This window comes from Vicia villosa, linkage group LG4 (genome assembly GCF_029867415.1).
Source record: "Vicia villosa cultivar HV-30 ecotype Madison, WI linkage group LG4, Vvil1.0, whole genome shotgun sequence".
NCBI lineage: Eukaryota > Viridiplantae > Streptophyta > Magnoliopsida > Fabales > Fabaceae > Vicia > Vicia villosa.
In genome coordinates this window covers 187,815,406-187,837,578 of record NC_081183.1, presented here as the reverse complement: position 1 = coordinate 187,837,578, position 22,173 = coordinate 187,815,406, and the positions used below count along the sequence as shown (strand labels likewise).

The 22,173-nt window shown below is 35.7% G+C and overlaps 1 non-coding gene across 1 annotated transcript; it reads left to right on the top strand.

Moving 5' to 3' along the window:
• Positions 1 to 23: 23 nt before the first annotated feature.
• Positions 24 to 95, top strand: TRNAM-CAU (transfer RNA methionine (anticodon CAU)). The gene has a single exon. It is a non-coding gene; the product is annotated as a tRNA-Met (tRNA).
• Positions 96 to 22,173: the final 22,078 nt, after the last annotated feature.

Genomic DNA, 22,173 nt, shown 5'->3' with positions numbered 1-22,173 from the left:
ATTGACGATACTCTTAACAACAAATCAGAGTGGCGCAGCGGAAGCGTGGTGGGCCCATAACCCACAGGTCCCTGGATCGAAACCAGGCTCTGATATATTGTTAATTTTGCTCTTTTTTCCTGATATTTGTTGTTTGTCTTGATCTGCCTTCAGAATTATGAAAATGACAAATATTTTTTGTCTAATTGCTAAACATAGAACAGAATGAAGATAATTAGCTAGCAGTGATTATCTTTAAGATAAAAGTTTGTCTATAATACTACTTACTTCTTATATAGTGTATTCAAATTAGTTGCCATTGTTTTATACTAGAATCATGATTGAGAAAATTAAATTTTGCCTTCTCCTGCATCAGACATTTTTCTATCCATAGTACCTTTTTTGAATTCTCAATATTATTTTTTCAGTAGGAGTTATCCTACATAATAAAACAAGGTTGTTCTCCTTATCATATTTGGCTTTAGTTTAGATGATAGTAATGTTACTTATCAAATACGACCAAGTTTTGTAAATATATAGTAGTATTATAATAACAAAGTTGGAGGGGTTAGAAACAATCTTATTGATCTCTTTAAAAATCTATGCAGAGTCATTGATTTATAGACCTAAATATATTTTTATTATAAGTTCTATCATATCAAACTTAATAAATACATTGGTTGAATTTTGTTATTATACCTATATCATTTAATTTAGTTATTTGATATAACGAGATTAAGATTTAACTTTTAGATACTTAGCTTAAACAACTATTTAACATAGGTTTAAGTTAAATATATGTTAGCCCAACCAATGTGTTTGATTCATGATATGCTATTGCATTATCTTTTACAAGTTTTACATGTATAAATCTCGTTCAAGAGGTGCGATAAGTTTAACCTAAGAGACTTAGTCTATATTCGTGTGTGAGGGCTTGATAGAAATCTCACCCGAGAGATCCAACGTCTCGCCTAAGATACTTATAATCTCATCAATCATGCTCAACATAATTTCACCTGATGGACTAAGACTTCCCATCAAGCATGATATCTAAACTCCCCGCCTGAGAGACTTGGAGTTTACTCGAGCATGACCAAACATATGAGTCTCGCCCAAGAGAAACGACTAAAGCCTAACACCTAAGAGACTTAGTCTTAAGTCTTGTCTGAAAGCTTGATAGAAATCCCGCCAGAGAGGTCCAACGCCTCTCCTGAGGGACTTATAGTCTCATCAGCCAAGCTCAACATAACTTCACTTAAGAGACTGAGATTTCCCATCAAATAGGCTATCTTAACTCGCGGCCTGAGATATTTGGAAGTTCCTCGGGCGGGACCATACATATAAATCTTGCTTAAGAGGCGTGACTGAAGTCTAGCCTAAGATAATTATATAGTTATATTTTCAAATAACTTTGCCTAGGGCGACAACTTGTAATCTCCCTAAAAAAGGCAACGTCACGAGGCCGCCAGAAAAGAGGTGTCACCTCACCTTTAAGTTCTCCTCGCCTAAGGGAGGGAAAACGTAAGATAACACGTGTCTTGGATAAAGAGAAAGTTATAGTCGTCACTGACCCACATCTCCTTTGGGAATAGGAATTAAATTGTCCACCTTTTGACTAGGAGGGCGTCGACCTTTTCCAAGAAAAATATAGGGATCAGGGACTCTTATAAACACATCATCCCTCAAAAGGATAGGGAGTCTCTCAAGTCATACATACTTATTACTACCCACTACTACTCAAATAGCACTTCACTCCTAATAGCCTTAACATCGTCAATCTAACCGCCCGCTTGCAATCTAACAGTGTCGGTCACCAGCAGGATTTCTCATCTCTTGTGAGCGGGTCCCTTAAACAACCTCAAAAACGACCTTACAAGGATACTCACCACTATGAGATAACCCTTGTTAATTATTATTATTATTATTATTATATTGATTTATTATATATTTGTAAGGGTAGTTAGGTCTTTCACAATATTTAGTATTTATATTTTGGTGTAATCCTTACTCTTTCAGTTTTTGCTCATTCTATTGAAACTGTAATTCAACGGGTCTTCTCCATCTCTATGTTTTTATATGTTTACTATTGTTAACATGGTATCAAAGAGTTTGGTTTGATTTTGAAAACTATCGTAAAGTCGTCCGCATATTTTTACGACTTGGAGTAGCGATTGTTTTTCCTTCTAATTTGGTGGAGCAATAATTTTGTCGGCTATTTACGTTGTTGTGTTGTTGATTGGCTAGAATATTGGCTTTTAAAGATTTGCTATTTTTATTGCTTACTTACATCACTGTTTTCTTTTGGGTGTACTTTACCTTTGCTACTGTACGTTACCATATTCCTTGGCTGAAAATTGATTCTTGGATCTTGTTAATATACATTGCTTTATCATACTTTCTTTTAGAAGGTAATATAAAATATAAAGGGAAAAGTAGTTGATTTCATCCTTATCTTTAGAAGTACCTATTGGGGAAAAGTAGTTACCTGGTCAGACTTCATGCAAGCCTTTAAACTTAAAGACATTTGTGTAACTTGCTTGTGTGTGCTACTAACCATTTGATTTCCTTGCAGGATTTGTTTGTAGGACTTGCTCGTCCTTGTTACCTTATGTTTTGCCTGATGCATTACATTGACATGACATCATGACATCATAACATAGCATATTAACTAATCCTTTCAAGGATCTTAGGGATTTAGGGCACACAATCTCAGGTGCTCTTATCAAGGACTGTATTCCTATCAAGGGGCAAGATGATTTATTTTCCTATAGCCGTATGTCTTCCAGTTCAGAAGCACAATAACCTATCAAAGGGCAAGAGGATTTATTTTCCTCTAGTCATACGCCTTCAAATTTAGAAGTACAAGTATCCCGAATCAGAGGCTATGACCCATTGGATATGGTGAGCTTGATTTCTATAGAAGAAAATCCAAGAATCAGAGTTCTTCAAACAAAGATGTGACCAAATCATTTTCTAATGTTGCTAACTAAATTCCTTAAAGATCCTTGAAAACATCGCATTTGCATTCATAACTGTTAGAACAAGATTTGTTCTTATCAATTATCTTAGTTTTGATGATAACAATAATATGAATTTTGCTTAAGATAATATGGTACTCTAATCCAATGCAATTTCCCTTTCAGGAAATATATATAAAGAGTACGCATAATTCAGCGCTCAGAAGTTGTATCTCAAATGGTTCGGCATGCAACATCAGAACATGGTCTGGCAAGACATCAGAAGATGGTCGAAGCAGAATCAGAACATGGGTCTATGGAAGCATCAGAAGAACAAGAGATCAGAAGCACTGAAGCTCAGAAGATGGTATCACGCTCAGAAGCACTTCAAGGTCAGAAGATCAGAAGATGCTATGCACCAAGCTGTTTTGACTCTGATGATATTCAAACGTCGTATTCACAAACATCAGATCAGAAGGAAGTACAGGTGGCAGACTACGCTGACTGACAAAAGGAACGTTAAAAGCTACTAAAGGCTACGTCAGTAGACACAGCGTGAACAAGGCTCGAGGTAGTTGACAAAAGCGTATAACATTAAATGCGATGCTGTACGGAACACGCAAAGCATTAAATGCATTCAACGGTCATCTTCTCAACGCCTATAAATATGAAGTTCTGATGAGAAGCAAGGTTAACGATTCTGCACCAAAACAACTTATATCAAACTTGCTGAAACGCTGTTCAAATCTAAACTCAGAATCTTCATCTTCATCAAAGCTCACTACATTGCTGTTGTAATATATTAGTGAGATTAAGCTTAAACGATAAGAGAAATATCACAGTTGTGATTATCGCTTTTAAGAAGCATTTGTAATACTCTTAGAATTACATTAAGTTGTAAGGAACTAGAGTGATCAGTGTGATCAGTATACTCTAGGAAGTCTTAGCAGTTGGCTGAGCAGTTTGTAACTAGAGTGATCGTGTTGATCAGAATACTCTAGGGAAGTCTTAGGAGTGAACTAAGCCTAGAGTGATCGTGTTGATCAGTAGACTCTAGAAAAGTCTTAGAGGGTATCTAAGCAGTTGTTCCTGGAGTGATCAGTGTGTGATCAGAAGACTCTGGAAGACTTAGTTGCGGACTAAGTGGAAAACCATTGTAATCCGTGCGATTAGTGGATTAAATCCTCAGGTTGAGGTAAATCATCTCTGCGGGGGTGGACTGGAGTAGCTTCGTTAACAGCGAACCAGGATAAAAATAATTGTGCAATTTATTTTTATCGTCCAAGATTTAAAGTCACACTTATTCAATCCCCCCCTTTCTAAGTGTTTTTCTATCCTTCAATTGGCATCAGAGCGCCGGTTCTAAGGTGCAAGCACTTAACCGTGTTTAGAAAAGATTCAGGAAGAGAAAAACGCTTCATTTAAAAGATGGTTGATGAAAGTGAAAAGTCTACATCTACACCTGCATCTACATCTGGCTCTGCTGAGCAATACAACGGTAACAATGGTTATACTAGACCGCCGGTATTTGATGGTGAAAACTTTGAATACTGGAAAGATAAACTGGAAAGTTACTTTCTGGGTCTAGATGGTGATCTATGGGATCTTCTAATGGATGGTTACAAACATCCAGTAAATGCCAGTGGCGTGAAGCTGTCAAGGCAAGAAATGAATGATGATCAAAAGAAGCTTTTCAGGAATCATCATAAATGTAGAACTGTTTTGCTGAATGCTATCTCTCATGCTGAGTATGAGAAGATATCTAACAGGGAAACGGCCTATGACATATATGAGTCCTTGAAAATGACTCATGAAGGAAATGCTCAAGTCAAGGAGACTAAAGCTCTAGCCTTAATCCAGAAGTATGAAGCCTTCAAGATGGAGGATGATGAAGACATTGAAAAGATGTTTTCGAGATTTCAAACTCTGACTGCTGGATTGAGAGTTCTTGACAAAGGATACACCAAGGCTGATCATGTGAAGAAGATCATCAGAAGCTTACCCAGAAGATGGGGTCCTATGGTGACTGCATTCAAGATTGCAAAGAATCTGAATGAAGTTTCTCTGGAAGAGCTGATCAGTGCCTTGAGAAGCCATGAAATTGAGCTGGATGCAAATGAGCCTCAAAAGAAAGGTAAGTCTATTGCATTAAAATCTAATATCAAGAAATGCACTAACGCTTTTCAGGCCAAAGAAGAAGATCCTGAAGAATCAGAATCTGAAGAAGAAGATGAACTGTCCATGATTTCCAGAAAAGTAAATCAACTCTGGAAGAGCAAGCAAAGGAAGTTCAGAGGCTTCAGAAGTTCAAAGAGATTTGAACATGGAGAATCTTCTGATGACAGAAGATCTGACAAGAAGAAGGTCATGTGCTATGAATGCAATGAACCAGGACACTTCAGGAATGAATGTCCAAATCTTCAGAAGGAGAATCCCAAGAAGAAGTTTCATAAGAAGAAAGGTCTTATGGCAACCTGGGATGAGTCAGAAGATGATTCAGAAGATGAGCAGGCCAACTGTGCGCTGATGGCGACAGAAGATGACGGATCAGAATCTACATCAGAATCAGATTCTGAAGAGGTATTTTCTGAACTTACTAGAGATGAGTTAGTTTCCGGTCTAACTGAACTTCTGGAACTCAAGTCTCAGATTAGTCTCAAATACAAAAAGCTGAAAAAGCAATTTGAATTTGAAACAAAGAAGCTTGAGTTGGAGAATTCTGAATTAAAAGAAAAACTTTTAAAATTATCCAATAATGTTGGATCTCCTTCTGATTCAGAAAAATCCACTCCTAGTCTAAACCATATTCTGAAAGAATATGATTTAAGTTTCAGGAAGTTCTTATCTAGAAGTATTGGCAGAAGTCAGCTAGCTTCTATGATATATGCCGTATCTGGAAACAAAAGAGTTGGCATTGGTTATGAGGGTGAAACCCCATACAAACTTGAACCTGTTGATGAAATGAAAATTACATACAAGCCATTGTATGATCAGTTCAAGTATGGCCACTCTCATGATATTAGGCACACTTCACATGCTCAAAGTTTTCACATAACACACACCAAGAAGCATGTGACACAACCTAGGAAATATCATGAAACTCATATTAAAAATTATCATGCTGTTCCTCCTATTGCTTATAATGTCAAACCCAAGTTCAATCAGAACTTGAGAAAATCTAACAAGAAAGGACCCAAGAAGATGTGGGTACCAAAGAAAAGGATTATTTCTTTTGCAGATTCTCTTGATAACAAAGAAGACAACATTCAACATGACATGACACCTGGACTCAAGTTGCTCTCAACACTTGAAGGGAAGAAAGATTGTCTTCCAAGTTCTGGTTCTTAAATCTGTTGAAGAAACTATGTTTGTAGGATTTCAGAAAAGAAGCTTATTAGTCTTGGAACCATCTCTGATGTTTGCCTCTAAGGCTTTGATGTTTCTTTCTTGATTATTCTGAATGCTCTAAATGCTACAGAATATACAACATTGAAACATTGATTGTGGACAAATCAAGAAACATCTGTTTTGATGATAAACTTGTTTCTGATGAAACAAAGAGCTTAAGAATTTCTGCAGATACAGTTTTGTCTTATCAGAAGCTGCAGAACAAAGAAGTGAACCTCCAGAAGCTGTGTACATCAGAAGTAATGAATCAGAAGATCATCCAGATTTATATCAGCACACTTCAGAAGAAGTGTTTTCAGAAGAGAAAGTTGATCAGATCAGAAGCAGTGATCTAAATCTGAAGGCGTAAAATCTCTCTGATATTTACAGCTGTCATCTATTATCTGATGATGAACACGTGTCTGTACGGTTTGTACAAAGCGTGCAGTTGAAAAGACGCCGACCTAGGTAACTGTATTAAATCATTTCATTTACTGTGTTCTCTCTCCTAATGTCATTTCTCATTAAATGCATAATGATTTCTTTTTAAATCTTTTAAATAACCCGCTTCATCTTCATTCCCTCTTTTTCTCTCTTTCTCTCTCTTTTGTGCATTCACTTCGTTGCATTTCTCTTCAAACCCTAGTTCTTGATTTGATCTCAAAGCATTATCATAATGAATCCATCTTCTCGTTCATCAATCTCTAAAGATAGAATCACTTCCACACAGAACCGTTTAAGCAAAAATGATGCTCCATTGAAAACATGCTTAATACCCACGAAAGAACTGGAAGTTCTATGTGAATCGGCTGTGGACGTCAACAACCTTAAAGCAAATGGCTTTCAGTGTGATGCAAGAATCTTTGAGCAAGGATGGTCTAAATATCTTGATAGATTGGTTGGTCCAATTTATCCTGAACTTGTAAAGGAGTTTTGGGTACATGCAACAGTTACCCCAACTGCCATCATTTCATTCGTGCTAGGGCATGAAGTGACTATCACTGAGAAACTCATCAGAAAGCTGTACAATCTTGATGATGAAGAAGGTTGGTCTGAGTTTCAACCCCATACAGTTGACTGGACTTTAGTTGAAAAACAAATCTCTACGGTTGTTGGAACTGATTCTCATTTTACGGGCAACTTAAAGCCTTTTTATAAAGTATGGGCTGAGATTATTCTGGGTTCTCTTCACCATAAAAAAAAGATGCGCTGCTCCTCCTACATCAGTCCGACTCACAAGTATACTCTTTTCTGCATTGGCAAAAAGATAGAGATCAACATCTCTCATATTCTATTTGAGAATCTGAAAACCTCTATCTTTGAGTCAAGAGAAGATGAAAGGGCGAAGTACCCTCATATTCCAAGAACAACCATTCCTTTCGGAAGGATGATTTCAGACATTCTGATTGAAAGCAAAGTGGTGGACTCCATCAGAAATCGTAATGCCTCGCATTTTCTTGGAGTAACTCAAGGTCCCATCTTCAATGGTGTTGATCTGTTCGGACTGGAAGTCATTAAGAATGTACCTGTTATGTGCACAAGCTTTCCTGACATTCTGTCAAGAAGAATTGCTGTTGAAGGATTCATATCTTTGTATCATAAAGAACTTGATCAAGTTGTCAAGTTTTACTTGGAAGATTGTGTGAGGAAGCAATCAGACGTTGATCCTGCTTGGATCCGTGGCAGAGTACTTCCATCCAAAGATGATATTCTGAAGAAGGATAAAAAGGAACGTCAGGCAAGGCTAAAAAGAAAGGCACAAGAAGATGAGGCTGAGAGAGCCAAGAAGTTGAGGGTCACCTATGATCCTGACAAGGTGGACTCTAAAGAACGAAGAGATAAAAGGATCAGAGATTCCTTTCGCAGAACCAGATCTTCTTCTTCTTCTGTACAAATCTCCAGAAAGATCTTTACTCCACCTCCTTCTGTCCCTAAACCATCTTTCCAATCACCTCCATCTGAACCAAAAGTAAACTTCACCCTACCAAATCCTTCTCCATCATCTTTCTCCTCTCCCATACTAAACCCCACACCTTTAAGTATTCTTCCCCCAACTCCTTCTGATAAATCTCTCTCACCAATTCCCTTTACAAACACTCCATCCTCGTCTCAATCCATCATTTCTGATATTCCATCCTCATCAATCATTCTCTCAGATATCCCCTCTTCCTCATCCACCGTTCCTCCAACTTCTATATCTCATCCCTTTCCTATCGAAAATTCCGAACCTTACTGTCTTCTCTATCCTGACTACAAATTCACCTTCAATCCGCCTGAACCTGAACCCTATACCTACCTGGAACTTTTCAGACTTGAGGTGATTAGCAGTCTAGACCTTCTGAAGGATGCATTCCTAAATGGTCTGGATGATGTTTCTACAAGAAATCTCTGGAGAAGATTTCGCAAGGATTTTCAAGTAGAAGCAATAGCAGTACAGAAAAGACTAGTGGCTGCTGCCCCTGGTTACCCTGGTTACCTTCTGGAGGGAGATAATGGTATATACTACCATCCTCTCAGAAATTGTGTTGCTGCTGTTACGACCGGCTTTAAATTTTAAGTTAAAAAACTTAAACTACAGAGTCGCCACCTATGTTTTTATTTTATCCTAAGGATAAGGGTAAACATGGGAGAAAAACCTAATGTTAGAGAAATTGGGTAAGTTGAGAAATTAGGGTCAAGGGAAGGTGTTAGGCACCCTTAACCCTTCCTTAAGGTTTACAGTGTCTCTAGAGTATGGTTTATGATAAGATTTTTATGGTTAAGGTTTATAAAAAGGTTTACAATGCAGAAATATGATACAGTTATAGCAAATATATAGACCTAATCTGGTTTTGGGGAAAGGGGACTCGTTCTGGTTGTCCAGATGCCTACGTACCTCCTTATGGAGGATCAGAGTCAACGTAGTTCGGGGTGTTTGTTGGTGTTTTTTATGGGATTGTACACCATTATTTTTGTATGTTGAAGTGTATTTTAGTGAGTTCACGCAGTTCGCAGTTATCGTAGTCCGTAGTTTTATAAAAAACAATTTTGTGTACAATCCCTTTTTTTTATTTTTGTGTATTGAATAATTAATAAATTATAAGTAGATATTTTGGTGTTTTTTTAGTATATAAAACATTGTAAATTAAAAGTATAATTTTATAGATCAGAAGTATGATGGTAGAAAATAGATTTTTTTATTAGTTATTTAATGAAACTTTATAAAAAAAGATTAATAAAACCAAAACGTAATTTAGAATTATGAACATTTTAATAAGTTAATAGTAAAATAAATCCTTTTTATATTTTTTAGATATTGAATTAAACCAATTCTATTAATCTAAATTAGTAGGATAATTAGTTATTTAGATGTATTTGATACATGGCATTCAAGAGGTTAATTATCAAAAAGAAACATGTGTCGTTAAGTTAAGTGTTATAGGTAATATTTAAAAAAGGTTTTACTATTGTATTATTAAAATAGATTATTAAATAAAAGGTTAGTAATTATAATTAGAAGAACAAAGGGTATGTTTTATGTTGATTAGCAAATTTTAGGAGGTGTAAATATTATATGTCTGGCCCAATATGATTCAAGATCTGTTTGGACAAGGTGAGGGTGTGTGTAGGATGTTACGATGGGTTGCAAAATCCTGATCGTTAGATCCAGATCCAATGGTCCACAAAATCATGATTTGTGGACGTAGATCTAGAATATTTTAATCGGATGATCTGCATGTGTTTGTTTTAAACGAGGGAGTATGGTAAGTTTGGTGGGGTTCCGTACATATGACCAATCACGTGGCCTTTTAGTGGCCACGTGTCACAATCATATTTGAGATGGGTTTTAATTATGATTTGTATTTTTTTTATAATTTTTATTTCAAATCCCATAATCCTCTCTCTAACCTTTCGGTCTCTCACCTCCCCACTCTCTGCAAACAACGAAGAAAATAGGAAAAAAAATGTAAAGATCTTCATCTTCTTCCCTTCCTATTTTTATAAACAAAACCCAGAACCCATAATTTTTCAGAGAAAAAAAACACAATCAATCGCATAAATACTCATGCTAACAACAATATTTGCTAAGCTAAGAGTTATTTCGGTTTACCTCGTCCCAGAAATTCTTTTCGTATTGCTCCTCAAGTTTCCGCGGCTTATCCTCCTTCTTTTTCCTCGCAGGTATGTCGGAACGACGGTAGGTGCGGCGGTGATCGGCGAACTCGAAGGCTCTCTTCTCACTTTTTTCTACTCCTTCTTTCTCTTAATCTTTTTTTTTCTCCCCCCTCGTTTTCTTTTTTGGTCTTAATTTATAGAGTTTTTTTAGGATTAGTTGATTTAGGAAATTAGATTAAGAGCTTTGATTGCAGATTCGATACATTTTTAATGTTTCAGTCCGATTTGATTTAGTGTTTAATAAGTTTTGATTTTGATTCAAAATATTTCTGGATTTAGAGATTTGGTTGTAATTTTCGGATCCGATTTGATTAAGATTTATTGGTTCTGATTTGTTTTACAGAACTTACGTTTTGATTATGTATTTGGACTGTTATAGGTAATGATTTAGTGGTTATGGACATTCAATTTCCAAATTTTCATATCAATTAATTGAGTTTTGATTTTCATTCAAGTTTAGAAATTAGGGTTTGCGGTAGAAGATGTACGGCCGCTGGGTGAAGGAAGAAGAGAAGGTTTCTAAAACCTATTTGACTTGGTCAAAGTCTTCCAATAAAATAAATATAATATTAAAATAATAATTAAGTTTGTTAGTAGTAATATAGTTATATTAATATTGGTAAAAAGATAATAATAGCCATTATAATTTTTACCAATAGGAATTGGTAGTGACGTTTTCTTTTTATAATAATAATTTAAAATAATTATATAATAAGAGAACAATAACTTTGAATAACAATTATTTCTTAAACAAGTAGTTGATTAGTAATAATCGTCAATGTTTTGCTAACCATATTTGTACAAATATATCTATACATGGATATAGCCATTAATAAAAAAGTAATATTTAATAATGCTAATAATATTATTGATAATAGTTGTAGTATGAATAAATAGCTAAAAAAATAAAATAATGATATTTTAAAAATAGTATAGATAATTACCAACTTAATGGAAACTAAAACTACTAGTTAAAATATAATAAAAATGCAAAGATAGTGAATGTCATCTTTTTTTCCGAAAATATAATTCATAATATATTAAAGACAAATACTTTCATAAAATTATAATATGAGAGAATTTTTTCAATGGGCCTGGAACTTAATTGAAATTAACATGACTTTCTAGGAAAAAATACACCCCCTACCATTAGAATTAAATGGTTTTAAGGATTGACTTAACAATTTAAATTTAAGCCCACTAATATGATAGACACCCCTTTAGAAATAAAACCCGTGTCGAATTGTAACATGCTCTAATTAATAATTGGATGTAAAAAGATGGGACAAATTTTAGGGTATGACAGTTGCCCCTATTTAATTACTCTTTGGTTTGAAGCGTGCGAGAGTACGCAGTTCTCGCACGTTCAAATCGAAGGGTTATTAAATACCGGAAGACCCCAAAATTTGGCCAAAGACTTGAAAATATTTGAGCAATAGTTTGACAGTAAGTTAAAAATGTGAAAAGGGGCAATGATGACGCATGTAATGTATGATGCAGTGAGCTTCTCAAAATAAATGATAGCAATGTATGTATATGCATTATGTATGAATGAGATATGTAATCGAATGATGCATGACTGTTAGCTATGTTATTTGAAGCATGTTAGTAACTTTGAAAAAGAAAGGTAAAACCTTTGCTTGTTATTGGTGAAGTTTTGAAGAAGATCACTGCCGAGGGGCTAACGTGATGAATAATCGTAGCTAGCCATAGCGAGGGTTCGTCTTTTGTTGTGTAGAAGATAGTTAACTTGCTATAGTGCTAGCAAGGTTTTTGCAATTTGTAGGTAACCCACTTACTATAGTTCTATTAAGTCGTCGCAGTTGGTATACCCACTCCCTATCGTAGTTTGAGTAAGTTTATCGTAGATGGTGTAACTCACTTACCATAGCTCTGGTAAGTCGTCACAGTTAGCCATACCTACTTACTATCGTAGTTTGAGTAAGTTTATCGTAGATGGTGTGGCCCACTTACCATAGCTCTGGTAAGTCGTCGCAATTAGCCATACCTACTTACTATCGTAGTTTGAGTAAGCTTATCGTAGATGGTGTGGCCCACTTACCATAGCTCTGGTAAGTCGTCGCAGTTAGCCATACCTACTTACTATCGTAGTTTGAGTAAGTTTATCGTAGATGGTGTGGCCCACTTACCATAGCTCTGGTAAGTCGTCGCAGTTAGCCATACCTACTTACTATCGTAGTTTGAGTAAGCTTATCGTAGATGGTGTGGCCCACTTACCATAGCTCTGGTAAGTCGTCGCAGTTAGCCATACCTACTTACTATCGTAGTTTGAGTAAGCTTATCGTAGATGGTGTGGCCCACTTACCATAGCTCTGGTAAGTCGTCGCAGTTAGCCATACCTACTTACTATCGTAGTTTGAGTAAGCTTATCGTAGATGGTGTGGCCCACTTACTATTGTTCTAGTAAGTCGTCGCAGTTAGCCATACCTACTTACTATCGTAGTTGGATTGATCCCAAAAGGATCACTTGCTATAGCTCTAGCAAGCTCACCTGCACCAATGGGATCCACTTGCCCCGGTTCGGACAAGTTTACCTGCATAGAAGATTGTTTGCCTGTATGAAAAAGATTCACTTACTTGGAGACTCACGACTCGAGGGTCGGGAAAAATAGCATGTTAAATATTCATGACTCGAGGGTCGAAAAGGAAACGATATGTTTAGAAACTCACGACTCGAGGGTCGGACATTCACGACTCGAGGGTCGAAAAACAAACCAATCACAACACGAGGGTTGGAAAATCACGACTCGAAGGTCGGAAAACAAACCAATCACAACACGAGGGTTGGAAACTCACGACTCGAGGGTCGGAAAACAAGCCAATCACAACACGGGAGTTGGAAACTCATGACTCGAGGGTCGGAAACTAGACTTTTGTAGTATGTGAATGCGCTAGATGATATGTATATGCTAATGCGTATGTATGTATGCTGATGGAATGCCAAGATTTTATCTCCTTAAACCTTTTGAACCTGTTTAATCCATGTTTGCCCCTATATCACGACTATGCTTATGCCGGCTTGGTAATGTTTACGTATGCGTATAATGTTTATGCTCATGAGTGTGTTGATTGATGTAATGAGGGGAATGAAATAATGTCTTTTATAAGACTACCTGAAAAGGTTTCCGGAATGGATATGAACATTTGTCTTAAAGAAGACTCCCTGAAAAGGTTCTTAGAAATGATAAAATTTGTCATAAAAAAGACTACCTGAAAAGGTTTTTTTTTTTTAGCAAAGGATAAGAAATGTCTTAAAGAAAGACTACCTATAAAGGCTGAAAAGATGTCTTAAAAGACTACCTAAAAAGTTTCTTGGAAATGACAATGAATGTCTTAGAAAAGACTACCTAGAAAGGCTCTTAGAAAACGAATGCCTTAAAGAAGACCACCTGGGGTGGTTCTTGGAAAGGATGACAATTTGTCTTAGATAAGACTGCCTGAAGAGGTTCCTAGAAAGGATTGTAAGAATTGTCCTAAATAAGACTACCTGAAAAGGTTCCTAGAAAGGGTCGTGAGATTTGTCTTAAAGAAGACTACCTAAAAAAGGTCGGGTGTAATGTATCAACCAATGTATGTAATGCGTGACTTATATGTATTTGAATGATGCTCCAATGATAGGTTGTTGATAACCAAAGTGTATATAGTTCGCTAATGTTGTAAGGTGGTTGGATGCTAGAGTGATTTCCCAATACCTATTTTTTGAACTTTGAAGATCGTAGATGTAGGAGAGAGACTTATTGGGGATTGTAAAAATATGAGGATAGTTTTCCCCTTCGCGGTATGTCTTGCCCCAATTTGTTAGGTTTTTGTAGAGATTTGTCTTGATATGAGCTTGGACTTAGTTTTATCGTAGCATGCGTTTGAGATGACTAACCTTGTTAATTTGAATTTACAACTTGATGCCCCTTGATTAAACGATTCTTGAAATGATTTCAATCTGATGATTTATTTCGAACCAACTCCTTTTAATGAAGCCTCGTAGTGATTGCCCCAATATTTGAAAGACGTGCCCCTTAATCTGAAGAAAAATGTCATTGGATTTTACCGTGTCCCGACACGGACTTGATATGCACTGCGGCAACATTTGATAGTTGAAAGGTCTTCCCTTAATCTTCAGGATATGGAGGGCTAACCATGGTGTGATATCAATTCGATATGAATTGCCCCAATATTTGGTTTTTAAAAAGATATGCCCCTGATTGTTATTGCTTCGAGATGTGATCCAAGTTGATTGAATCTTAGAATGAATGCCCCTAGTCAATAAGATCTTTTGATTATGTGCCCCTATGATCATTGGGATTTTCCTTGATGCTAAGCATTTATTCGTAGATAAAGTTGTACCTTTTGAAAAGTAATTCTTAGTTATGCACATGCCAGTTTTGAAATTAAAGTTCGTTATGAAATAGAAATGGATGATTAGAGATGGACGTTTGAAGAAACGAAGTGGTTAACAATAATTTAACAGACATGGGAGTCATTATAACAAAAATTATGCTTAATATGCTTTCATAGTCGACCTAGCTTCAATTAGGACTTTCGAAGGTTGTAACGTGGCCTTGGTTCGCGGTTTAAGAAACAAAGGATATAAGGCTCAAAATTTATTTAAACCCACCCAATTCTCCTTGATTTTCTCCAATCCTAAAATTCGATTAATCCAACAAATGCGTTCAATCTCCAAGAGAAATTTTGTAGTCGTGCAAATGGGAAGCGTAGATATGGTTCAAGCATTTGATGATAAGCTTTAATGATTCTTGAGATGGCAGTCACGAGTTTATTCTCCAATTTCCTTGTTTTTAATCCCTTATTTTTGCATGAACCAATTCTTTTGAATTTGCGGTTCATCGGGATGCCCTGATGTTTTTTTGCCTAAGTTTTATTTTTTGACTTAGCGGGCTTTCTTTTCTTGGAATTTTTCTTTTGAAATTTTTCTTTTTGATTTTGAACGTTGTGACTGCCGTGTTGACTTTGATTATTGTAAGCTTCGTCCTTATTAATTCATTGATCTTGAATGATGTACTAAGGAAGAAGACATTATAAATGTTGTCTCCATTGCTTCCTCAATCTTCGATGAACGCGGGGAAGAAGTTATGCTTGAACCTCTTGCTTTGATTGACCAATTCTCTTGAGAATAGAATGCACCATTGAATTAATTGAAATCTACCCTGCCCCTGGTTAAAATTAAGGTTGTTTTTATTTATTTCAAAACAAACTCCAACTCCTGGCTCGAGGGGGTTGACTACGGATTAACTCCCTTATTTCTCCACTGTTTAGGATTTGAAATAATGCCTTACATCATCAGCTCGGTTTTTCATGAAAAGCATACGTTAGCAAAATTCGGTTAATTTTAATTACATCATTCTTCCTCGAAATTTGTTAAAAGTGGAAATGGAAAGTTGATAATAGAAAATTATTGATATTTACAGATACGAAAGAGTGAAACGAATGGATTTCATTCAAAACATGCATGATTATTTTATTAGAATTATTAATTGAAAGGTACAACGTTTATACCAAATAACACTTAGCGATCATAGAAATTACAATTTGAAATGATAAAACCTATTGATCCTAGGGACATTATCCTTTGTTGATCCAATGACTTTGTTTTACTTCTTAGTTCTTTGACTTGTAGAAGTAGAGGGTGATCTTTGATTTTCCTTGGGCATACCAATTTTGTTGAGAAGGCAGTTGATCTCGATGCAAGGGAATCTCCAATGATAATTGAATTTGGGGCGTATGTGTAGGCGTAAGCATGTAGCTTGTATAGTGAAGGGCGACCTTTTCTATTCGTAGGACCAAGCCCATTTGAATTTCCAATAGTTAATTATCCTCTCTTTACAATTTAAGACCTTTCGAGTTTCTTCACGGGTCTCGGGAAATCAGCTAGCACAACAAAGATTGGATAAGGTCGAAGGTGGAAATGCAAATGCAAATGCATGAGTGTATGACAATGCGTGGGTACGAGGAAAGACATCCCTACATGTTAGGGATTCTGATGCAACGAAGGAAATCCCTACAAGTTAGGGAATGCGTAGAAGAGAACACATGGTGACTGTTTAACAGTTACCAGATCCCATGGCCATCTAGAGGACATGTGACGTGCATTAACGAATATGTCCTTTGTAGGAAGAACAAGATCTTATAAAAAATAGCAAGACAGACAAAAAGGAATCCCTATAGGCTAGGGAATGTAATAAACTAAGAAAATTCCTACAGGCTAGGGAATGCATGGAAAAGAACATGTGGTGACCGTTCAAGATGGTCACCAGATCTCATGAGTCGTTTGCTTCAAATATAATGGCCCTCGGAATGGATATCCAAGAGCGTAGATTCAAAGTTTAATGAACGGATGGCTAGGATTGAGTATTGATGTCCACGGATCACATGGACCGTTTGCTTCAAATCTGATGGCCCTTAGAATAAATATCTGAGGGCGTAGATTCAAAGTCTAATGAACTAATGACTTGGTTTGAATATTGATTGCATACTAACTAAGGATATACGGTATGCGAGCGCTCGGGGATCCGTCAAGGGTCTCCTTATCCCGGGGCCATCATGAGGCCACATGTTGCGCATTCGGGGACGGAGGGACGCCCACTTAAACCAAAATCTGAGAGGTCTTATAGACAATGTCAGATTATAAGGGAATCCCTACAGGCTAGGGATCCATCTTAAGCGAAATAATACCTTACGAGTCTATGGGGATGATACTCGTAGGAGGTAACCTTACGTTGACTTAGGTTTTCAAAAATAATGTCCCTCGCGGGGAAACTTCTTATGATAAAAGTTGTCCTTAGTACGTGGGTTCATAAGTTCGTCCTACGAATTTTCTACCATTCCCAAAGGTGGTTTAATTCTAAGGGTCTCATGGGGCCCTTCATATCCTCCGAAACTTTTTGTTTCTTTGGATTTTTAGAAGGACTCTTTTGTCCATGAGGTTCGAATTTTAGGGGTAGGTTCCCAGAGAGATCAGCCAAATTCCGCATCCTACCCTCGACAAGGTCTAGCCTCGTCTAAGATATTTCTCGGAATTTAGCCCACTCTGAGTGGAATTGTCACTAAAGCTCGTAGGCGATGCAAGTCTCCTCTTACTTAGTGACAATCCCCACACTTAAGGTTTAACAACAATTTCATATGTATATATAACCCAGCAATAATAAGGCAAATATATTTCAAATAATAATATTTAATATTATTAAAGAAATAAAATAAAGAATAAAAGAAATTGCCAAATAAATATAAACCATAAAATCAAAACCTAACCCAAAAAGACATGCCCTAAACCTTAAGTGCTTCTCTGCTTTAAGGGTCCCCAGCAGAGTCGCCAGCTGTTACGACCGGCTTTAAATTTTAAGTTAAAAAACTTAAACTACAGAGTCGCCACCTATGTTTTTATTTTATCCTAAGGATGAGGGTAAACATGGGAGAAAAACCTAATGTTAGAGAAATTGGGTAAGTTGAGAAATTAGGGTCAAGGGAAGGTGTTAGGCACCCTTAACCCTTCCTTAAGGTTTACAGTGTCTCTAGAGTATGGTTTATGATAAGATTTTTATGGTTAAGGTTTATAAAAAGGTTTACAATGCAGAAATATGATACAGTTATAGCAAATATATAGACCTAATCTGGTTTTGGGGAAAGGGGACTCGTTCTGGTTGTCCAGATGCCTACGTACCTCCTTATGGAGGATCAGAGTCAACGTAGTTCGGGGTGTTTGTTGGTGTTTTTTATGGGATTGTACACCATTATTTTTGTATGTTGAAGTGTATTTTAGTGAGTTCACGCAGTTCGCAGTTATCGTAGTCCGTAGTTTTATAAAAAACAATTTTGTGTACAATCCCTTTTTTTTATTTTTGTGTATTGAATAATTAATAAATTATAAGTAGATATTTTGGTGTTTTTTTAGTATATAAAACATTGTAAATTAAAAGTATAATTTTATAGATCAGAAGTATGATGGTAGAAAATAGATTTTTTTATTAGTTATTTAATGAAACTTTATAAAAAAAGATTAATAAAACCAAAACGTAATTTAGAATTATGAACATTTTAATAAGTTAATAGTAAAATAAATCCTTTTTATATTTTTTAGATATTGAATTAAACCAATTCTATTAATCTAAATTAGTAGGATAATTAGTTATTTAGATGTATTTGATACATGGCATTCAAGAGGTTAATTATCAAAAAGAAACATGTGTCGTTAAGTTAAGTGTTATAGGTAATATTTAAAAAAGGTTTTACTATTGTATTATTAAAATAGATTATTAAATAAAAGGTTAGTAATTATAATTAGAAGAACAAAGGGTATGTTTTATGTTGATTAGCAAATTTTAGGAGGTGTAAATATTATATGTCTGGCCCAATATGATTCAAGATCTGTTTGGACAAGGTGAGGGTGTGTGTAGGATGTTACGATGGGTTGCAAAATCCTGATCGTTAGATCCAGATCCAATGGTCCACAAAATCATGATTTGTGGACGTAGATCTAGAATATTTTAATCGGATGATCTGCATGTGTTTGTTTTAAACGAGGGAGTATGGTAAGTTTGGTGGGGTTCCGTACATATGACCAATCACGTGGCCTTTTAGTGGCCACGTGTCACAATCATATTTGAGATGGGTTTTAATTATGATTTGTATTTTTTTTATAATTTTTATTTCAAATCCCATAATCCTCTCTCTAACCTTTCGGTCTCTCACCTCCCCACTCTCTGCAAACAACGAAGAAAATAGGAAAAAAAATGTAAAGATCTTCATCTTCTTCCCTTCCTATTTTTATAAACAAAACCCAGAACCCATAATTTTTCAGAGAAAAAAAACACAATCAATCGCATAAATACTCATGCTAACAACAATATTTGCTAAGCTAAGAGTTATTTCGGTTTACCTCGTCCCAGAAATTCTTTTCGTATTGCTCCTCAAGTTTCCGCGGCTTATCCTCCTTCTTTTTCCTCGCAGGTATGTCGGAACGACGGTAGGTGCGGCGGTGATCGGCGAACTCGAAGGCTCTCTTCTCACTTTTTTCTACTCCTTCTTTCTCTTAATCTTTTTTTTTCTCCCCCCTCGTTTTCTTTTTTGGTCTTAATTTATAGAGTTTTTTTAGGATTAGTTGATTTAGGAAATTAGATTAAGAGCTTTGATTGCAGATTCGATACATTTTTAATGTTTCAGTCCGATTTGATTTAGTGTTTAATAAGTTTTGATTTTGATTCAAAATATTTCTGGATTTAGAGATTTGGTTGTAATTTTCGGATCCGATTTGATTAAGATTTATTGGTTCTGATTTGTTTTACAGAACTTACGTTTTGATTATGTATTTGGACTGTTATAGGTAATGATTTAGTGGTTATGGACATTCAATTTCCAAATTTTCATATCAATTAATTGAGTTTTGATTTTCATTCAAGTTTAGAAATTAGGGTTTGCGGTAGAAGATGTACGGCCGCTGGGTGAAGGAAGAAGAGAAGGTTTCTAAAACCTATTTGACTTGGTCAAAGTCTTCCAATAAAATAAATATAATATTAAAATAATAATTAAGTTTGTTAGTAGTAATATAGTTATATTAATATTGGTAAAAAGATAATAATAGCCATTATAATTTTTACCAATAGGAATTGGTAGTGACGTTTTCTTTTTATAATAATAATTTAAAATAATTATATAATAAGAGAACAATAACTTTGAATAACAATTATTTCTTAAACAAGTAGTTGATTAGTAATAATCGTCAATGTTTTGCTAACCATATTTGTACAAATATATCTATACATGGATATAGCCATTAATAAAAAAGTAATATTTAATAATGCTAATAATATTATTGATAATAGTTGTAGTATGAATAAATAGCTAAAAAAATAAAATAATGATATTTTAAAAATAGTATAGATAATTACCAACTTAATGGAAACTAAAACTACTAGTTAAAATATAATAAAAATGCAAAGATAGTGAATGTCATCTTTTTTTCCGAAAATATAATTCATAATATATTAAAGACAAATACTTTCATAAAATTATAATATGAGAGAATTTTTTCAATGGGCCTGGAACTTAATTGAAATTAACATGACTTTCTAGGAAAAAATACACCCCCTACCATTAGAATTAAATGGTTTTAAGGATTGACTTAACAATTTAAATTTAAGCCCACTAATATGATAGACACCCCTTTAGAAATAAAACCCGTGTCGAATTGTAACATGCTCTAATTAATAATTGGATGTAAAAAGATGGGACAAATTTTAGGGTATGACAGCTGCTGAGGAGAAGCCCTTTGTGGATGAATTGGAAGTATTAAGACTGGCTGCTGAAATGGAAGCAAATCCATGCAGGGATATGGTTATCTTTATTCCTGACTATCCTGTTCTGCTCGGAGATTTCAAGACTCTCTTTGACTATCTGAGGGAAAACCCGTCTGAGAAAGATCCAAACTTGGTCATTCCAGAAGTTGTTGACCCACCAGTAGTTGAAGGTCCTTCTGCTCCCAGGAATCTAGCTGCCATTCTTCAGGCACTTGAGAATGGAGACTCGGAAATTCCTGCTGCAGAGTATGGAGATGCTTCTATGCAAGAAGCAGATGCTGAAGATCATGTTGCTGAATCAGATCCTGTTGAGGAAATCCCAGCAAATGATCTATCTATGGAAGCTGCAGATCAACATGCCATTCCTGTGGTTGAAAGCGGTGAAGCTTCTTCTGGTGAATCTTCTCGTCTTGCAAGGACTCTAGAAGAAATTCAGAAGAGACAGGATGAGCAAAGCTCACTCAATGATCAGTATAGTGCTTTCATGGTGAGGCAAGAAGGACACAACAATATGGTTCAAGAGATGCTGACCAAGATCTTGTCAAGACTAGGGCCATCTTAGATTGAGTCTGTGTTGTTTCTTTCTTCTCGTTGCATCTGTCTTTGTGCATCTGATCTTTCCTTTCTTCATGTACTTCTGAACCTGCTGTTTGAAACTTCAATGAAATCAACTTCTTTCTCCGTGTGTTTCATTTTATTTGTCGTTTTATGCATCTGAATCTTTTGAAATATTCTTTTTGATGTTATGACAAAAAGGGGGAGAAGATAAATGATAAATGATTTGATTAATCTATCAGTTGCTGGGTAAAGGCTCCCACACATTCACTAACAAGAACTGCAAGTTCTACATGGTTTAAGTGTTTTGCAGGTACACAGAAGTGAAGTGAATCTTCAGAAGCAAACACAAGAAGCAAAACCATGGAAACTGAAGCAAGCTGAGTGCTGTCAAGCTTCAGAGATCAGAAGCAAGAAAGAAGAATGAATCAGAAGCACTGATAATAGAATTTGAATATCATTGTCTATCCTGTTCTGACAAAATTCTATTTGCTCTGATACATATAATGTTATGGCTCTGATACATTATTTGCTCTGATACATTATTTCAGCCTATATGGCTCTGATACATATAATGTGTTCAAACATACATTTTATGTTCTAACTCGTTCATGCTGACTTTTGTCGTTTAGTTTTTGTTCTGTAACATTTCAGGATGTAGAGATGCTCTGATGATGCTCTGGTACATTCAACAATGTTCTGATACAAATCTAGCATGAAGTGATGTTGGTAGACATTCAAAGTTCTGAAGCTATCCGAGGGAAGCAGAAATCAGAAGATGTGAATGTTCTAAAAGATCCAGAAAATTCAAGTTC